This window comes from Paroedura picta, chromosome 7 (genome assembly GCF_049243985.1).
Source record: "Paroedura picta isolate Pp20150507F chromosome 7, Ppicta_v3.0, whole genome shotgun sequence".
Classification (NCBI taxonomy): domain Eukaryota; kingdom Metazoa; phylum Chordata; class Lepidosauria; order Squamata; family Gekkonidae; genus Paroedura; species Paroedura picta.
Window position 1 is genome coordinate 28,794,857 of NC_135375.1, and position 19,892 is coordinate 28,814,748.

Below are 19,892 nucleotides of genomic sequence, written 5' to 3' on the forward strand. Positions count from 1 at the left end.
AGCTGATTGTGGTTCAGATCATGAGCTTCTTGTTGCAAAATTTAGGCTTAAATTGAAGAAAGTAGGGAAAAGCACTAGGCCACTCAGGTACGAACTAAATCATATCCCCGACGAATATACAGTAGAGGTGACAAATAGATTTAAGGAATTAGATCTGATAGACAGAGTGCCTGAAGAACTATGGACGGAGGTTCGCAACATTGTACAAGAGGTAGCAACTAAAACCATCCCAAAGAAAAAGAAATGCAAGAAATCAAAATGGCTGTCTGAGGAAGCTTTACAAATAGCTAAGGAGAGAAGGGAAGTGAAAGGCAAGGGAGAAAGAGAAAGATACACCCAATTGAATGCAGAATTCCAGAGAAAAGCTAGAAGAGATAAGAATGCCTTCTTAAATGAACAGTGCAAACAAATAGAAGAAAACAATAGAATGGGGAGGACCAGAGATCTTTTCAAGAAAATTGGAGATATGAAGAGAACGTTTCATGCAAAGATGGGTAAGATAAGGGACCAAAATGGTAGGGACCTCACAGAAGCAGAAGAGATTAAGCAAAGGTGGCAAAATTATACAGAAGAACTATACAAGAGCGAGCTTAACATCCCTGATGACCACAGTGGGGTAGTTACTGACCTGGAGCCAGACATCCTGGAATGTGAAGTCAAATGGGCCTTAGGAAGTCTGAGCAACAATAAAGCTAGTGGTGGTGACAGCATTCCAGTTGAACTATTCAAAATCTTAAAGGACGATGCAGTAAAAGTGCTACACTCAATATGCCAGCAAATTTGGAAAACTCAGCAATGGCCACAGGATTGGAAAAGGTCAGTTTACATTCCAATCCCAAAGAAGGGCAATGCCAAAGAATGTTCAAACTACCGCACCATTGCACTCATTTCTCATGCTAGCAAAGTTATGCTCAAAATCCTACAAGCTAGGCTCCAGCAATATGTGGACCGAGAACTTCCAGAAGTACAGGCAGGATTTCGAAGAGGTAGAGGAACTAGAGATCAAATTGCCAACATACGCTGGATCATGGAAAAAGCTAGGGAGTACCAGAAGAACATCTACTTCTGCTTCATTGACTATGCTAAAGCCTTTGATTGTGTGGAGCACAACAAATTGTGGCAAGTTCTTAAAGAGATGGGAATACCAGAGCATCTTATTTGTCTCTTGAGAAATTTATATGCAGGTCAAGAAGCAACAGTGAGAACTGAACATGGAATCACGGATTGGTTCAAAATTGAGAAAGGAGTTCGGCAAGGCTGTATACTGTCGCCTTGCCTATTTAACTTGTATGCGGAGCACATCATGAGAAAGGCGGGATTAGAGGAGTCACAAATTGGGATCAAGATTGCAGGGAGAAATATCAACAACCTCAGATATGCAGATGATACCACTCTAATGGCAGAAAGTGAAGAGGAACTAAAGAGCCTGTTGATGCGGGTGAAGGAGGAGAGTGCAAAAGTTGGCTTGAAACTCAACATCAAGAAAACAAAGATCATGGCAGCCAGCCCTCTCAATTCCTGGCAAATAGATGGGGAAGAAATGGAGGTAGTGACAGATTTTATTTTCCTGGGCTCCAAGATCACTGCAGATGGGGACTGCAGCCAAGAAATTAAAAGACGCTTGCTCCTGGGGAAGAAAGCTATGGCAAATCTAGACAGCATCCTAAAAAGCAGAGACATCACCCTGCCAACAAAAGTGCGTTTAGTCAAGGCTATGGTATTCCCAGTTGCAATGTATGGCTGCGAAAGTTGGACCATAAGGAAGGCCGAGCGTCGAAGAATTGAGGCTTTTGAACTCTGGTGCTGGAGAAGACTCTTGCGAGTCCCTTGGACTGCAAGGCGAACAAACCGGTCAGTCCTAGAGGAGATCAGCCCTGACTGCTCTTTAGAAGGCCAGATCCTGAAGATGAAACTCAAATACTTTGGCCACCTCATGAGAAGGAAGGACTCCCTGGAGAAGAGCCTAATGCTGGGAGTGATCGAGGGCAAAAGAAGAAGGGGACGACAGAGAATGAGGTGGATGGATGGAGTCACTGAAGCAGTAGGTGCAAACTTAAAAGGACTCCAGGGAATGGTAGAGGACAGGAAGGCCTGGAGGATCATTGTCCATGGGGTCGCGATGGGTCGGACACGACTTCGCACATAACAACAACAACAACAAAAATTACCTTATTCCATTGACATATAATATTTTAGCCATTCTAAGAATTTTTTTGAATGGAAAAAACACCCAAACCACAATCATTTTTTTAAAAATCCCTTTACAAGTGGGAGAAAAGTGGTGAAATTCCATTGGTCAACCAGCTTAACTTAGGTGCATGAGTTACACTTCAGTGAATCTGGGAATTTAACACACACACACACAGAAAAAATAAGGTGTTTCCTCTGTCTCATCTGGGAAATCATTTCTGTGGAGTATTACATTTAGGGTGTTTCAAATGTAATACAATTCATAGGGGAAAACGTTGATAGTACAAACACAACAATGTCTTTGGTTAATTACCTAAAAACCAACAGCTATAGTTGAACATGAATCTCTTTGAATAGAAATCTGCAAGATGGGTTTTAATTTTCTCAACTGTGTGTGTGCATAAGGGGTGTGGTATTTCTCCTCAAATCCCATTCATTAAAACTTGTTCTATGGGAAGTAATCCTCACTCTGGCATGAAATGTCAGCCACTGCCTTTCTTTAGGCTAATATTCTCTCTTTTTCTAAGCATTCTAGGGCATAGTCATTTGAGGAGGCAAAATGGCTTGGGCCTCCTATGCTATCCCTCTGTGGAAGATAGACCAAATTCCAAAACCCATGTACTTTTTGCTTGCGTTCACTCTCATAAACGGATTCTCCCTCCTCCCCCCCAAAATCTCCCGCTTGTCATCTCCACCCAAATGAATCACTCGAGTACACGGCCTGCAGCATGGGTGGCATATTAATGTCTTGGCCAAGCCCTGCAAAATTCTGCACCTGTTCTCCCTCAAGGCTGAATCAACTGTGCTGGACAGATCATCATCTTCTCCCCCTGAAGTAAATCATGGAGTGAAGTTAACCAATTGCTCTCTTTTTCAAGGCACACAGCGACAAGAGGACTTTCCCACTCATCCAAGCAGGATTAGTCCAGGAGGCATGATGATTCCACAGTAAAGCATAAATGGTAACTGCTCAGTTCTGACATGTACTCTCATCCGCAAGCTTTCATCCAGAAATGTAAGTCACACAAATGATGCATACAGAACCTCCTTTATTATTTTGTTCATTTAGAAAATGTTTATGACACCTCTCCAGGAACCCGCCTGAAGTGACTTACAAAATAAAAAAATAATAAAAGCATAATCAGATTAAAACTGATTAAAATCCATTATTAAAAACCTAGGCTGGCATAAAAGTACAGACCACTCAAAAGAGACGACTGACAACTTAAAATAACAGTTTCTAGACTAAAATAGTATTAAAAGATCAGTCCCTTAATTAAATCCTTGGGTGAACAGAAACATTGCCTGGCACATAAAACAAAGGAATGTAGGCAGATGCAAACCTCAAGGCGAGTTCCACAACTGAGGTACCACTACTGAAAAAGACACATCTCTGGTTGCCACCCACCTTACACAAGGGCACAGAGAGCTGGGCATGTGAGGCACACCTTATCAAGTGGCCTGGACAATATTGGAGGACATGGTCCATCGAATACTGTGGCTTGGTGTATTGGTTAAGAGCTTCTAATATGGCAAGCCAGGTTTGATTCCTCACTCCTCCACATGCAACCAGCTAGGTGACCATGGTGTCGTCACAGTACTGATAAAGCTGTTCTGACCAAGCAGTAATATCACGGCTCTCTCAGCCTCTTATCACTCTGCCAGGAACGTACTGCCACGGTTGATACAGAATGGAAACTGGAAGCTCTGTGGCCATCGCAGGGGACTAGGTTTGATGTCTTCAGGTGGCTCTCTTAATCCGAAGTGGACAAATTGCTGGGTTCAGTGAGAGTGACCACATGCCCCCTTGATCCCTGTCCGTCCTGGCTGATCAGATTGAGCGACCGGCCGATAGGTGATCCCCTGAGATTGTCAGCCTCTTCCTTTCTTTGGGAGAGTTTGCTCAGAGGTTAAAGGAGATAGTAGTGCGTCCCCTGCTGAGGAAACCATTGTTGGATCCACAGGACCCCGCCAGCTACTGCTCAGTATCGCAAAGTGGTTGAGAGGGCTGCCGTGGACCAGCTCCTAGCATTTTGGAGGAAACTTCAACCTTGGACCAGTCTGGCTTCCATTCTGGCCATGGGGTGGAGACTGTAATGGTCGCCTTGATGGACGACTTCCAGCGCCAGCTGGACTGAGGAGGGTCGGCCATTCTTGTGTTATTAGATCTATCGGCTCCATTTGATGTGGTCAATCACAAGCTTTTGGTTCGCTGTATTGCTGACACGGGGATAGGAAGTGTGGCCTTAGAATGGCTGACCTCCTTCCTTAGGAACAGAGGATGACAGTGGGGGAGAGGCTGTTGGATCCCTATGCATTCCCTTGTGGGGTGCCTCAGGGAGCGATACTCTCCTTGACGCCATGCTGATGATATCCAGCTCTATCTCCTAATGGACGGCCGGCTGGATCTCTCCCCAGATAAATTTGCCAGTGGTTGGATGGATCAGGAAGAGTTGCTTGAAACTCAACCCCTCCAAAATGGAGGTCTTGTGGCTGGGGAGAAGAGGGCAGGAGTTGGAAGCACGATTACCCTGCCTGGATGGCATATAACTGACATCTGCACTGCTGGCCAGGAATTTGGGGGTGATCTTTGCTGCCTCTCTTACTATGGAGGCTCAGATCACAAAGGTAGCCCAGATGGTGTTTTTCTACCTGCACCAGGCGCAGCTACTAGCACCCTACGTGTTCTCGGAACACCTGGCTGCAGTGATCCATGCAACATTCACTTCCAGGTTAGACTTCTGTAACCCGTTCTATGTGGGCCTACCCTTGGCTTTGATCCAGAAATTACAGCTGGTGCAGAATGCAGCAGCTAGGGTCCTCACTAGATCATCTTGGAAGGCTCATGTCCAGACTCTGCTGAGGCAACGGCATTGGTTACCAGTCTGTTTCCGGATCAAGTTCAAGGTTTTGACCTTTAAGGCTATACACAGCTTGGCTCCTAAATACCTGCAGGACTGCTTACTTCCTTATGCCCCCCACAGGGCACTTCACTCTGCAGGTATGGATTTGCTGATAGTCCCGGGGCCCCAGGAAGCACACCTAGTCTTGACCAGGGCCTGGCCCCTACCTGGTGGAATGAGTTCCCTGAAAAGCTGCAGGCCCTGTCAGAGCTCTTAAGATTCCACAGGGCCTGCAAAATGGAGCTCTTCCACCAGGCATCTGGTTGAGGCTGGGCACAATAAGTACTGGGGAATTTCAAACTCCCCTCCCTTTGGTTCTTGGGTATTAGACCTAGCCTGCTGTATCCATACTCCTAGCCACTCCAGTCCACCGAATCGACTGCATTGGAGGCTGGGGAGATCTTTCAGTTATATCGCCATCTTGACTTATTGTGTTTTATTGTATTTTATTATTATCTTATTTTATTGTGGTAAAATTTGGGGATTTTATTGTTATAAAAATTTATATACAATGTGTTATATTTGTGTTGGAAACCACCGTTAGCCAGTTTTGCTGGGAGCAGCGGTCTAAAAATCAAATTATAAACAAACAAACAAATAATGTGGCCTTACCTTGGACCTCCATGCCGGTGAGTGGTTGTGAAGGATCCCAACTTACCAGTGAGGCTTTCACTGAAGCAAAGGGGCTCTACTTGACTGCTGCAGGCAAGGTTTTCCTGCTGCACCTAAGCCACTCACCCCCACTAGCAGCCTCCCCTTCCTTACACCAGTTGTTCACAGGCTGGATAAGAGCCCTGGGCTAGTTCTGCCCCCCCTTCCAGGGTGGGGACCTTATGTCTGACACCCCTGAGTTACAGTATTTTCCTTTCATGCAGGCAAGCATCCTATGTAATGATCTGAGGAAGGATAGATTTCCCTAAATGATGGTACACAAGGGGACTGAATTACCTTAACAACTAAAGTTTGATGCATCTAACTTTGACATTGCTTATATCACAAACAATGTTGATACATGAGCCTTAACCACATTGGAATACTGAGATACTGATATAATATCCTTCCTTGTTTGGGGTCAAAAGCTTCTCTTTTCATCAGCATTGCCCCAGTGAAAGAAATATCACTTTCCCAAGTATCTAGGAGCCTTGGACAAACAGTCTAAAACTACCATTTATACACAAAACTAAATTAAAAGTATGGCTTTGGAATAAACTAATGTTAGCCAGTCATTTAGCTCTGGAGAAATAATGCAGCTCAACATTTGTACATAGTCTACTGCCATAGTAATGCATTTTCTGAAGAGACACCTGATATCCAAAATATAGTCTTTACTTGTAGTGGTGTATTCAGCATCAGGACCATTAAAAGTTTAGTACTGAAGTATTATAGAAAGAGCTATAATGTTGTGTAAAAGCATCCTTCTAAAACTATGCCAGAATACCCTTAAGGAAATAATTCTCAAATGGGATATAAAATTAATTTGTTCAGTCCATTTTAATGCATTTGACAATTTAATAGCTTTTTCCCTATGGAAATTTAATTGACACTTACCTTCTGAAGTCAGTTCCTGATATGGTGCCATCTTCTTCAACAATAATAAATGGTATCTGCTCATCAAGGCTTGATATGCCTTAAATGTAAGGTCAATGAAGATCAGACTTCTCTGCCAATTAAATCCATCCTTCTGCTCTCTCTTTCCACTGAAATCAAGCACACAGTTTGCTAATGCTTGCCACGAAATACCTTTACAAACATGGAATTTACTATAGAATGTGTATATTCAAAAAATATCAGTCCGCCTCTTTAACTCTATGAATTTTTCTCACAGTGACAATTGTGGATTCTGGATTCATCCATAGATTGTCAGACATCCAGTAAAACTACCATTATGTTTAATTGCCTCTTACTAGGTAAAGGTATCCCCTGTGCAAGCACCGGGTCATGTCTGACCCTTGGGGTGACGCCCTCTAGCGTTTTCATGGCAGACTCAATACGGGGTGGTTTGCCAGTGCCTTCCCCAGTCATTACCATTTTACCCCCCAGCAAGCTGGGTACTCATTTTACCGACCTTGGAAGGATGGAAGGCTGAGTCAACCTTGAGCCGGCTGCTGGGATTGAGTTCCCAACCTCATGGGCAGAACTTTCAGACATTTCTGCTGCCTTACCACTCTGCGCCACAAGAGGCTCTTTGCCTCTTACTACATAATCCCAAATCACCAAATACAAAGCCAGAGAAGTACACACTGAATACCAATTTTCAAAAGTTTAACCAACTTGAGGAGTTATTTTCCATACAAATCTTCACTATCAATGTATCCTACTGTTATTATCTGGTGAGGGCTTAGATGACACTAGTGTTAAATGCTTAAGGGCCATTTAGTGCAATTTCTTGCTCTGTATAGGAAATCCACAGCTATTCAGTTCTCTGTCAGAAGAACTTCAGTGAGAGGCAGTCCATCTCCCACCCAAGTAACTGGTTCCATTGCTGAACTGCTGTCACCATTATTTCTCCTAACAATCGCCCAAACTTTACCCTTCTGTAATTCCAGTATGTTAGATCTAGTCTTGCCCTATAGGGCCATTTTTGCCTCCTTCCATGTGATAGCCTTTTAGGTATATGAAGAAATTAATCAAGTCCACCCTCAATCTTTCCTTCTCTGGCCAAATATATCTAATTTCTTTAACCTTTGCTCATAGGACTTGTTCTCCAGAACTCCAGCCTTTGACTCCATTCCTTCACTAAATCTTTACTAAAATGCAGTGCCCAGCATCTGACACACTGCTCAAGATGAAGTCTGATTAGCACAGAACAGAGTAGAACTATTACTTCTTATGACTTGGATACTATGTATTATTAATGCAGTCTAAAATCATATTAGCCCTTTTATTTTGCAGCTGTAACACACTACAATCTCATGATCAGCTTGTGATCAAACACACTTCAAGATTTCAAATGTACTACTATCAAGACAGGCATGCCCCAAACTATACCTGTATGTTTGATTCTCTCCCCACCCCGGCTAAATACTGAACCCTGCATTTTTCTCTGATTTTTGTGTGGGGTTGGAAAACTAAGTTAAAACTATCAAGTTTACTTTGATGTTTTATCATCTAATAGAGCATGTTTTAGTGAAAGGGTCAGAGGATGGCATTTTAACTTCTTAATTTCTTTTGAATCTCTTACTTAATCTGTGCCATGTTAAGACTATACTTATAAAAATGTTCTTTTTAATAGTTTTTAACTTTGGATGCTGGTGGTGGTTCTCTGTACCACTTAGATCACCCCCATCTCAGATGTGCTATTGCAGAGGGGAGCCCTAGGAAAGGGAAGGTTGCTGGCTGTTGACATGCATTTACTCCTCCAGCAGCAAATTGTTCCCATAATGGCCATGCACTGGGCTGTGGGAGACACAGAGTCAAGGCTTCAAAATCATAAGGGGAAACTGGGAGCTCAGACAATCTCAGTGGGCAATCCCATACAAAATCAGTGCTGGCAGCAATACTCTGAAGAAAGAGAAGCCTCTTCAGGAGTTGGCAAGACCTTGGACCAGTCACACACTTTCAGCCTAACTTACATCACAGGATTGTTGTGGGGATAAAATGGAGATGAAGAGAATGATGTAAGCTGCTTTGAGTGTCCATTGGGGAGAAAGATGGGGTATAAAAGAATTAAAAACATTCCAGGTGTTACTCTGTTGCTTGCTTCTTTTATGTAGATTTTAATTGTTTTACAAAAGTCTTTATCAAAGGTAACAAGACTCATTTTACTTGCTGTGCCAGGTTGTGTTTAACTTTGCTGCCATATCCCAACAATGAATCCAATTATGTCTACCAAGGGTGGAGAGCCTTCAGGCTGTACTGCACAGAGACACAATCTCTGCTTTAATTTCTAATCAGTTACTGGTGTTAATCTCTAAAGGTATTAATGTGTGGGACAAACGTGGGCTGGTAAGGCAGATTGCCTGTTAGCAATCATGTCAGAAACAAGCCAAATGGTACCATAATTAAGTATGATAATGTGTGTATTCGTACTAAATCAAAATACGTCCATTATTTTAAAGAAGTTTATTTGAGACTTTGTACATGACAACACTTAATTAACAGGCATAAATAAATCTGCTTTTCAGTTGTACATACTTCTAGCCTATAGATAACACCAGAAATTCCCACATCTGGCATTTGTTGAGTTTTCAGGGAGAGGCATTGTTTTCTCTTACTTGTGCTGTGGCATGGAGAAGGTAAGAGACAGCATGAGAAAATGCTTTTTACGTACACCATGTAAATCAGATATATCCCTGGCTCTCCCTGAAGGTCTTCTGTACATGCCAGATGGATTAAAGAGAGGAATCTGATAGTAAACACAAATCAAGGCTGGCAAGGAAGCCAGTCAATATTGTGCATCTTTGCTTTTTATTATTAAAATAATAAAATTTAAACCCATGTTAATGGGCACCAAAGAGCCTCTTGTGGCGCAGAGTGGTAAGGCAGCCGTCTGAAAGCTTTGCCCATGAGGCTGGGAGTTCAATCCCAGCAGCCGGCTCAAGATTGACTCAGCCTTCCATCCTTCCGAGGTCGGTAAAATGAGTACCCAGCTTGCTGGGGGGTAAACGGTAATGACTGGGGAAGGCACTGGCAAACCACCCCGTATTGAGTCTGCCATGAAAATGCTAGAGGGCGTCACCCCAAGGGTCAGACATGACTCGGTGCTTGCACAGGGGAAACCTTTACCTTTAATGGGCACCAACAGACAGTAAAATCAAGCTGCATAAGATTCAAGTTGTCCTTAAAACTTCAAAGACTCTAAGTAATGATGGCTTCTACTGTACTCCATTATACTTTTCACAACTCCAGTTTATATTAACACAAAGTGCAATACAGGACCTTGACACCAAGTACAGTCCAGTAGTACTTCATCGATGGGTAATAAAATGGATTCTTGACTCAGACCTTAATTTGACTGCATTAACTTAAGGTGACCCCTCCTTCCCCACATTTACTGGAACACTCTGATCCATTATGTATGGTGGCAACCATGGCAGGGCACTGCCGTTTCTTGTGGCAAGGCAGCATACTCTGCTGCTTCTTGTGTACCAACAGGGGAAGATTTCCCCCACTGGATGTGGTCTGCCTCAAAATTCAGCTTGTATACATGTCAACCAGGGTGGAAAGGTTCCAATATGTTTCTTCATGGCAGCGGGGCTGTGGTGTGGTGGGGGGTTACTTCCACAAAAGTTTAAAGGTTTAAAAATGTCCAGCTCTGGGGTGCCGCAAACCAAATGGGGTGTTTTGTTTCCCTGCTGGGACCCTGTAGGCGGGGGAGAAGCCGGGCCTGGAAGACCCAGTTCTTCCCTGCGTGCATGGGCCTGTCCCAGCATAGCTGTCGATGGTAGCTGTGGCAAAAAGGGGTATGCTAAAAAAATCAGTGTTCCCTTGCTGTGGGGGCATCAGAAGCCCTAAAGGGGGGGGCAGGCTGCTGTCAACGTCATGTGCAAGCGGGAATTTCCCGTACTGTCATCCTCTCAATGTACACCTGGCTTTCTCACTGTCCCTTGTGACAGCCAGCAGTTCCTCCAGGTACACAGCAGGTGCCATCACCGACACTGCCAAGCCCCATTTCCAGGGAGAAAGCATCCTTCCCTCCTATCAGGTCTCCAGCCACTCCCATGCAGTCACCACCCACATGGAAGAAAATTTGGGGAGATGGGCTTTGCTGGTCATAAGCCCATACCCAGGGACCCGGCAAGGGCTCTGAATTCCAGGGATCCTGGACCTGGGACAGCTGTCCACCTCCCCCACCAGTGCCTTCCCCAATTCTTCAGAAGACATTAAGTCTACCCACTGCATTAGCTCCCCTCCAACAATTGACTCCAGGGCCCTCATGGTGCTCTGCCCTGTGATACTCCCCAAGATGCCTGCTTCCAGCTAACAGAGCAACCTTCTTAGAGACAAAAAATTATTTACTTTATGAAGTAAATATTTACCCAGAGTGGCTTTCATCATTCACTTTTCCTCCATTTTATCCTCATAACAAAAATACAGTGAAGCAGGTTAGGCTGAAAGTGTGCAGATGGCCCTAGCTAGCATCCATGGCAGAGTGGGGACTTGAACTTGTGGCTTCCAGATCCTATTCTGGCACTTTAACCATCACATCATGCAGGCTCAATTCACCTGGACCACCCACTGATCCATCTCCCCTTCACAATGAGGCCAGTAAGGGTAGCATTGGAGGTGCTGCTGGGCTTCTGCTGTTTGACCATCATGACAGACAACCACAGCCACCCACACATAAGCATCACTGGGTTAGAGCTCTCCCTATTGGATGTGTCATCAGGCGGCCCTAAGGAGGAGTCATAGATGAGGTATAGAGGGATTGGGGCAGGGAGGGACATGGAGTTCCTGTCACACAGTCCAAACAAAACAGACAAAGACACTGCTGGGGACACAACCAAACTTTATTGAAGTGCAAATTGTAGAAATGTCTGATTACTCAAGTTGCTACTTCCCTGGGGCCATGCAGAGGTGAATGGCCTTCCCTGGCACAACATGTGTCTAAATGGAGCAGAGTTGCAGGTGAAAGAGCTGGCCAGGTGCAATACTTCACTGTAGGAAGCAGGCTGGGACTGCAGACTGAATACAGTGAGAGGGCCTGTTCTGACCATGCCTGGAGGTTTCCCTGACCATTCCTGCATTAGGAGATATATCTTGTTTTAGTCTCGCTTTGGATTTTGATTGGAGGCTGTGAGGACATTCTGCTTTCCACATCTGAGCTTTCCTCCCCTTGTTTCCCAGGCTGAATTTCGCCATATGTTTTCTGAATTGAGAGTCAGAAAGAGGGAACCTCCCATGGTATTTGGCTCCATTATCCCCTTTCTAGGGTTTTTGGGTTTTTTTTGCAAAATGATGCCTGCTTGCATCTTTCATTATGTCCCTTCATCCAACCATTCTGTGTCCTCAATCTCCTCCCTTCCTTTCCCCCAGGTGTAATAGATAGAGGTAGAGAGAGAATCTGACCCATGCTGAATGGGGGAGGGGTTGATATTTTAATTGTCCGTCATCTTGTTATGCTATGTTATTATTTATTCTGTTGTGTTTGAAGGGGTATTTTAGGGGATTTTACTGTATTTTACTGATTTTGTAAACCACTGCAAGACATTTGAGAGTGGAAGTATATAAATATAAAATAAATAAATAAAATAAACCCACATTACAATGCTGCTGCTGCATTGTAATGTACATGACTGTTTTAATATATAAGAAACGACGAAAGTGGCAGGACTGTCCGGGCAACCGCTGCTGGGAGCATGACACCACGTTTCCAAGTTGCTGGCTGATCTCACTGACTGCCCAGGGCCTGGCCAAATCCCTCTTGAGCCCCTGATCGTTCACATGGGTTCAATATCACTCCGTATCAATAGACTGACAGCTGGAGCAGCTTACTGTTTCCTTTGCCTACTGACACAGAGTGTTGTTGAATCCATGTTAATGATCAAGAGCTCGAGAGGGATTCGGCCAGGCCCTGGGCAGTCAGCTGGCCACTCAGAAGCACACTGTCATGCCCCCAGTAGCCATTGCCCAGACAGTCCCACCATTTCTGAATATATATTTCAAATGTAGTCTTGTTACAATGCAGCAGCATTGTATTTTACTGATTTTATTATTCTTGTGCTTTTGTAATTTTTTAAAATGTAAATTGCATGCTGGATAGCCCTATTCTAATAAATATAGAAGCTTGTGATTAATGACCTAAATTGACTGTAATGTTTAACTGCAGCATCTACATTGTCAGAATGGTAAACAGTCCCATGGCTTTGTGGGAAATATCTTTCTCAGCATCATATATAACATATAACTTCACAGAATTGTGCAATTTGCCTGTAGGTCTTAGATATACCACACATAGAACTGTTCTTTCCCAATTCATGATGAATTTCATACCTTCTTAACAAATTCTCAGCACTAATCTGTAGTAAACAATGTAGTCGTGCTGATGACATTTAGAGCTGGTCCAAACAAGCTAAACACAGTAATGGGTGGTGTACAGATTCTTCTGCCTATGATGGTAACACTTTTTCAGCCAACACTGCCTAAAGTGTTAGTGCAACAGAGATGAAGAAAAACAATTAACATTATAAGATGTAAAATTATTTAATTTCATAAATTTAATTTATCCTTCTAATAACAAGAATATTGTCTGTTCTGGCAAGTGCTCTAAAGGCAAGATGTGTGAGGCTTGGTGCATCTAAGGATAAATAGATTGGTTTGGCGAGAAGAATGTTACCTTGTGTGTTGAAGGGTGAGAATGGTGATTGGAAGATATTCTTGGTTCCTGGCATCAGCAGTTAAAGAATCTTGGGTAGCAAGTGTTACGTAAGATTATTCTCTTCTGGGCCCATTCTGCACACATTAGATAATGCACTTTCAATGCAGTTTCTTGTTCTGCATTGGAAAATCCAGCTGGGGGGAGAGAACATTGTGAAGGAAATAAATACGCCAAAATTAAAGATTAATAAGCAGTTGTATCCTTAACTGTGGAACATTGAGAGTAATTAACTGAGACCCTGCCATTACACTCCATCCACCTTTTCTCAGGGATAGAGTCATCTTTACAGCATCTTTTTCTTTGAAGTTGGCTCATAACTTAATAACTTACTTTACCCATTTTATTTATTTAAAATATTTATATGCTCCCCTTCTGCTTCTGCAGGCCCCCAAAGTGGCTAATGGATTTAATTGAAACAAAATTCAGACAATAACATTTAGAAGTCATTTACACAATGGTGTATCTCATAAAACAATCCAATGAAGCTGATCTCATCTTTAGTGGAAGAAAGTTACAGTTTTAGACAGCAGCCAAAAAATATCCCTGGCTGGCCCAAAAGAAGTATGTATGGCCTCAACCAAGGTGCAATGAGCTCCTGGAAGAGCTGAGGGCCCAGACGGAACTGGGTCAGTTCTGCAGCGTCTGCATGACCAAGCTCTTCTACCAGGCATTTGGTTAGGGCCAATGAACAAATTGTCATCATCCCATCCCTGGCCATGCCAAATGATTTCCAAAATTCTTCTGGGTTGCTGTGGTTATGTGTGCTTTTGCAGGGCTTGACCAGCTTGGCTGTGCAGGGGAAGAATTGCTACTCCTGCATTTAGGGAACAGCAGAAGGGAAGAGCCTTCATCCTGTGTGGGCAGAAAATCATCTGAGGTTTTGTTAAAGACTCCCTGTCCTTCCATTGCCTTGGCCACACCATTCCTTGAAAACAGGGGGAGAGAGGGAGAAGCTGGAAAAGGGAGATAAATGAGCAAAGAAAATCAGGAGGAAAGGAAGATAAATAGGCAAAACAAAAACAATAGGGAAGGAAGGAAAATTGTAACTTGTAGTTTGTAGGTGGTAATAATAGTCTGGTTCTTGGCATTCCTACTTAGAAGCTGATAAGGCTGGAAACAAAGCCCAGGACACAGAAAGTTAAGAGTTTTGGGTCTTGACTCCTCGATGGACAGATAGGAATCACACATAACAAGATGTCCTACCCCTCTCTACCTGTAATATTCCAGGCCTACAAATCAGAAGCACTCCGAATAGAATGCTTCTATGTCCCATTTTTAATTTGCTGAACGATTACCTGTACATTTTGCATGATACCAGTATCAGTTAATTCCTTAGATTTCCTTCCCTTTTTTCAAAGAATCTATTCCACTAGGCATCCCATAAATTAACATGCCAAGAAAGATTAAATATTGAAATTATAAGCATTTTAATAACTCCAGCACTAGGACTGATCACACAACTGATGCTCTTTCATTAAAATTTGTCTGCCATTTCATTGCAGATGCAGATAAGTAGCAGGCAAATTAGTTTTGCAATTGATATTATTTGTTGGAAACATACACACCCCTTTACAGGCAGTTTCCAAGTGATGATAAACTGGCTTCTTAGCAAAAAGCAGCAACTATAGGTAAAATTTTAAACAATGATGTAGCTATAGAAAGGAGAACACTGATTACAAATAGGAACAAATAGAAATACTCGGTATGGCAAAAGAAAGCTACAGGAATCCATTCAAGTTTGCTTTATACTAAACGAAACAAACAGATGTTAGAATTACCTACTTGATACCAGAGCTATTTTACAAGCAGCATCCATGATGTATGCCACCATGATGTCCATTTAGACAACTGCTGCCCATCTGATAATTCAATGGGTTTATGGCAGAGTTTAGACCTCAGCCAGATCTAGGTCTGACATAATATCCTTCACTAAGTAAGAATCTATGAGATGACAGCAGGTAGAAAATACAGAAGGGTCCGGGCTGAAGATAAACAGAGCAGAAGAAACTAGATGTTTCACAGACTAAATAAATTATAAGAATGATACATAGCAGAGGCAAGCATATCTAACTGAATGAAATGGCATGCTTATGACTGCCCATGCATTCTTAACATCTGTTCCCATATAGCTATCTATTATGTGCACTGAATAAAAAGTGGCAGAAACATACTGAATAGAATGAAATTGTACAAAGTGTCTTTGTCTATTGCTACCCAAGTTCAACAGTACTGAAGTGGTTTATTTAGAAACACGGGAGGGAAAAAAGGAGAGAAGATGAAGGCTTAATTTACAACATTTAAACACAAGATAGATATAATGGCATATTAATATTTTTGGACATAAGGACAAGTAGCTCTTCCTGCTGTGTAGGTACTAGGCAGATGATCGCTTTAGTGAATCTTTTTGCCTCTACCCCCAAACCATCTGTGTTACTACTGTACAGCATTTACAATCTGAATTTGAAGATCAAATGAAAATTTTCCTGATAGTTTTGCTGAAACAGGAATTTTATTCTGCAATCATTTTTCCTGTTCTTTGTTTCCTCTAGTATTGCCTTTGTTTGACATCAGTGGTATTAAGCACACATTTTAAGTATTAAGGATTTGATGGAATTGGTTTTGTTAGCTAGACTCTCTCAATATGATACAAAACTAAATGCTAATGATGACAATTCTCATAAACATAATATTATAAGCACTGTGTAACATGATCTCTGTGTATGCAAAACTAAACGTCCTTACTCGGGCAACAGAATGGCATCTTTGTGCCAATCTACAGGATAAACTCCTCTGTAAGCTCAAAAACAAGGATGCTGCATTCAATTTGATTTTTAAAATCCATTAAAAAAACCCTTGAAAGTTCATTTAAACTTAAGCCTATATTAGTCTACATCCATGTAAATTATGACATTTCCACTTGTGAGCAGCTGATTTTTTTCTCAAATCAAAATGTTAACTGTTACCAAAATGGAAGACATTCCCCTGACTCTCATAATAGATTCTTGGATATCCCCCCCCCCCCGTACTCAGTTTGTGCCATTCTTTATTTCTTCCAGTAAGATTTGTTAATGCTTTACTTTTGTTTTACTCTGTTTGAAAGATGTGTGGAGACAGTGCTATGGTTAAATTACTACATCCCCTTGCATAGCTACCCAGTGATATGACAATACCTGCCAAGAAGCCTTTCATACTTTATTCTGTAGGCAGGATTTTGTTGGTGCCGCCATGGCATCTCTATACCATATAGCACCATAAAGTGATTTTGAAACAAGATAGCTTCTACTTAAAGACTTCTATTTTATAGAACATTGCCAATAATAAATCATTCCCTTTAAAAAGAATTTAGCCCTTCAGTAGTCTTCAAATAGATATGGATTATGCAGTTGAGTTTTCTTACTGGAAACAGAAATAGGTCCTCATGGCACAAATTTTATAAGGGTGCACGTAGAAAAGTTTTGGCAAGCAGATGGGGAAACATGATTATTCAGGGTGTACATGTTTGACTGTCAGGGGAATAGTACAAGCCAGACACACTAGGATCACTTCTCATTTTAGCCAGTGCTGGTGGGTATGAACTTCACTTCATACCCAATTCCTAGTTGAAATAGGACAACTTTTTCCCTGTAATTTTGAGAAGACGCATTTGGAAGAAGAACAAGAAGAAGAAGAGTTGGTTCTTATATGCTTCTTTTCTCCACCCGAAGGGGGCTCAAAGTGGCTTACAGTTGCCTTCCCTTTTTTCTCCCCACAACAGACACCCTGTGAGGTGGGTGAGGCTGAGAGAGCCCTGATATCACTGCTTGGTCAGAACAGTTTTATCAGTGCCGTGGCGAGCCCAAGGTCACCCAGCTGGCTGCATGTGGGGGAGTGCAGAATCGAACCTGGCATGCCAGATTAGAAGTCCGTACTCCTAACCACTACACCAAACTGGCCATTGATGCAATACTAGTTTGATTTTAGAAGTACATTGTCATTTTGTTCCTGAAGCTCTTATCACTATAACTTCAGCTTGAATGTGAAATCACTATATAAGATCCTTGCATGTCAAACAATAGGTTGAGTTGTCTTCCCAGCAGCCTAATCAGCCTATTTGTTGGCTTTATTTCCCAAATTCTCACTTCAACAAAATGCAACAGAATATTCTATTAGCGAAACAAATGAGATAAGCAGTGGTATGAGCAAAACTATTTAACCCAGACCTAGAAGGGATTGCAAAAGTTGGGAGATAACATAAATGAGTCAGTATGGAGCTTTCTAGATACTCTTCAGTGTTTGTAGACATTGTCCTAGAATTTAAGATAAAAGGCTAAATGAGATCCCAATGGGCTAAACAATATATCATATTGGATGGGTTTCATTACCTGGGACAGAAGAGGACACCTGGTCTAGAATGGTGGGAGAGGTGTTACTGCAGCAATCTAACAGTCGAAAGAGAAATTTAAGTCTTGAATGCAAATGTTGAAACCAAAGATCTTCAAGTAGCAAATGTTTTCCCACTGAGTGACAACTGCATTGCCCAGCCTGAGTAACTGGATAAGGATTGTAGTTCAGCAGCATACTGCAAGAACTGTTCAACAAAGTCCAGGGGTACCATTCAGACCAACAAAATTATATTAAAAGATTATACCTTAAATAAAACTCTGTTGGTCTTAAGGATGCCCCTGGACTGCTTAAGACTAATATAACTACCCACCTGAATCTATCTGCAAGAACAGTTGTACACAATGGAAACATAATGTAGGTTCAAATGCTTCCACACGCAGACTATGCACAGAAAAGATGCATATAATTCACAGAATATTTTGAGGTCAAATGATGGGTCAAATCCTGCAAGACTACTGGCCCTGCACAAACCATTTAGGACTGGATGAAGTCTGTTGTACATTTTGCCTTTAGCAGGTTTTGTGAATTAGGAATGTCTTCTTATCTAGTACCAGCTCTAAGTATCTGCTGGGATACAATTTTTTCCAATATTAGTTCTGGTTTAGGATGTAAACCGTACCTCTAGAAAAAGCTCATATGGTCTTAGTTTGGGAAATCATGTAAGCATTTAGTATTGAATGAGAGAAGATTTTTAACAGGTCCATATACTGACAGCTGGAGACCACAGATGGTGGTAATACCATTGATATTAATGGAGATTAGAGCTGTACAAAGAGCAGGGCTTCAAAGAACATCCTCTTCCTACTGGAAAGACTGGAATAGATGGAAATAGTGTGAATTCTTGTGATGGATCTCATAGACTCCAGTGATTCATTGTACTTTTTCCTATTTCTTAATAAGTTTCCTCTGTTCCTCAGCCTTTCTATTTTGACTCACAAAGCACCATCTGGTTAATGGAGATTAAGCTCTCTCTCTCTCTCTCTCTCTCTCTCTCTCAGGAAGAGGTATTGATCCTTCTCTTCCTTCCACAGTAATTCAAGTAAAATCCAGGTATTCTGGGGAAGCCTGAGATTTTGTGAGAGTTCCCCAGGGGTTATGCTGCCTTTCCCAGAGGTTTGGATGGCTACGGACATCACTAGATGTCACTGGAGCCCACTTTCCCTGTTGTTCTACTGGCCTAGTCTCTTTCTCTTCAATGGAAATGGTAATTGATTGATTGGCGGGCTCCCCAATCTTACTTCTGCACCTACTTCTCTGAAGAGGCATGTCACTACTTCTGGGGTTCCTTGAAGCCTGAAAAATATTTCAGGGGTTCCTCCATGGTCAAGGCAATGCTCATAATTGGGTCACTGCCAAACTTCACCAGGAAGCAGCACTCCAATCCCTCACACAATCCTATAACCAAACTTCACAAAATTCTGCATTCAGGGAGTACAGGTGCGCATTCCTGGATGCTCAATAGTAGTGGCTCATGATGCCCTTGTATGGATTATATGAACTACGCCTACAGGATTGGAGGAATTAAGTAGAAAATGAATAAGTTTAGGGAAATATGTTCAGTAAGAGCCTCTTGTGGCGCAGAGTGGTAAGGCAGCCGTCTGAAAGCTTTGCCCATGAGGCTGGGAGTTCAATCCCAGCAGCCGGCTCAAGGTTGACTCAGCCTTCCATCCTTCCGAGGTTGGTAAAATGAGTACCCAGCTTGCTGGGGGGTAAACGGTAATGACTGGGGAAGGCACTGGCAAACCACCCCGTATTGAGTCTGCCATGAAAACGCTGGAGGGCGTCACCCCAAGGGTCAGACATGACTCGATGCTTGCACAGGGGATACCTTTACCTTTTGAAACCGCTAGAGGGCGTCACCCCAAGGGTGCTTGCACATGACCTGGTGCTTGCACAGGGGATACCTTTACCTTTTAATTATGTTAGGAAATTTCTATTACACTTTATTTCACTTTGCTGGTCCTTTGTCCTGTTCTGGCTTAACTAACCATGCTGTTCTTTTGCTGTGTGTACAGTCAGTTTAAATTCCAATGCAGTAGCTCTATTCTTCTTGTACAAATCAAAGGTGGGGTCAGTTCTAAGCACTACCTTGTCCTTGT

The 19,892-nt window shown here is 42.5% G+C and overlaps 1 long non-coding RNA gene across 2 annotated transcripts in view; it reads right to left on the reverse strand.

The window, feature by feature from the left end:
• Nucleotides 1-19,892, reverse strand: part of LOC143842277 (uncharacterized) — a 53,735-nt gene that overhangs the window by 16,817 nt on the left and 17,026 nt on the right. Inside the window, exons 2-4 of one of the 2 annotated variants that reach the window (XR_013233051.1) lie at nucleotides 13,369-13,544; nucleotides 13,026-13,174; nucleotides 6,642-6,790 (exon numbers count right to left, since the gene is read on the reverse strand). This is a non-coding gene — a long non-coding RNA (uncharacterized LOC143842277). The remainder of the gene's footprint in view (nucleotides 1-6,641; nucleotides 6,791-13,025; nucleotides 13,175-13,368; nucleotides 13,545-19,892) is intronic. The other variant, XR_013233050.1, reaches the window with a different exon arrangement.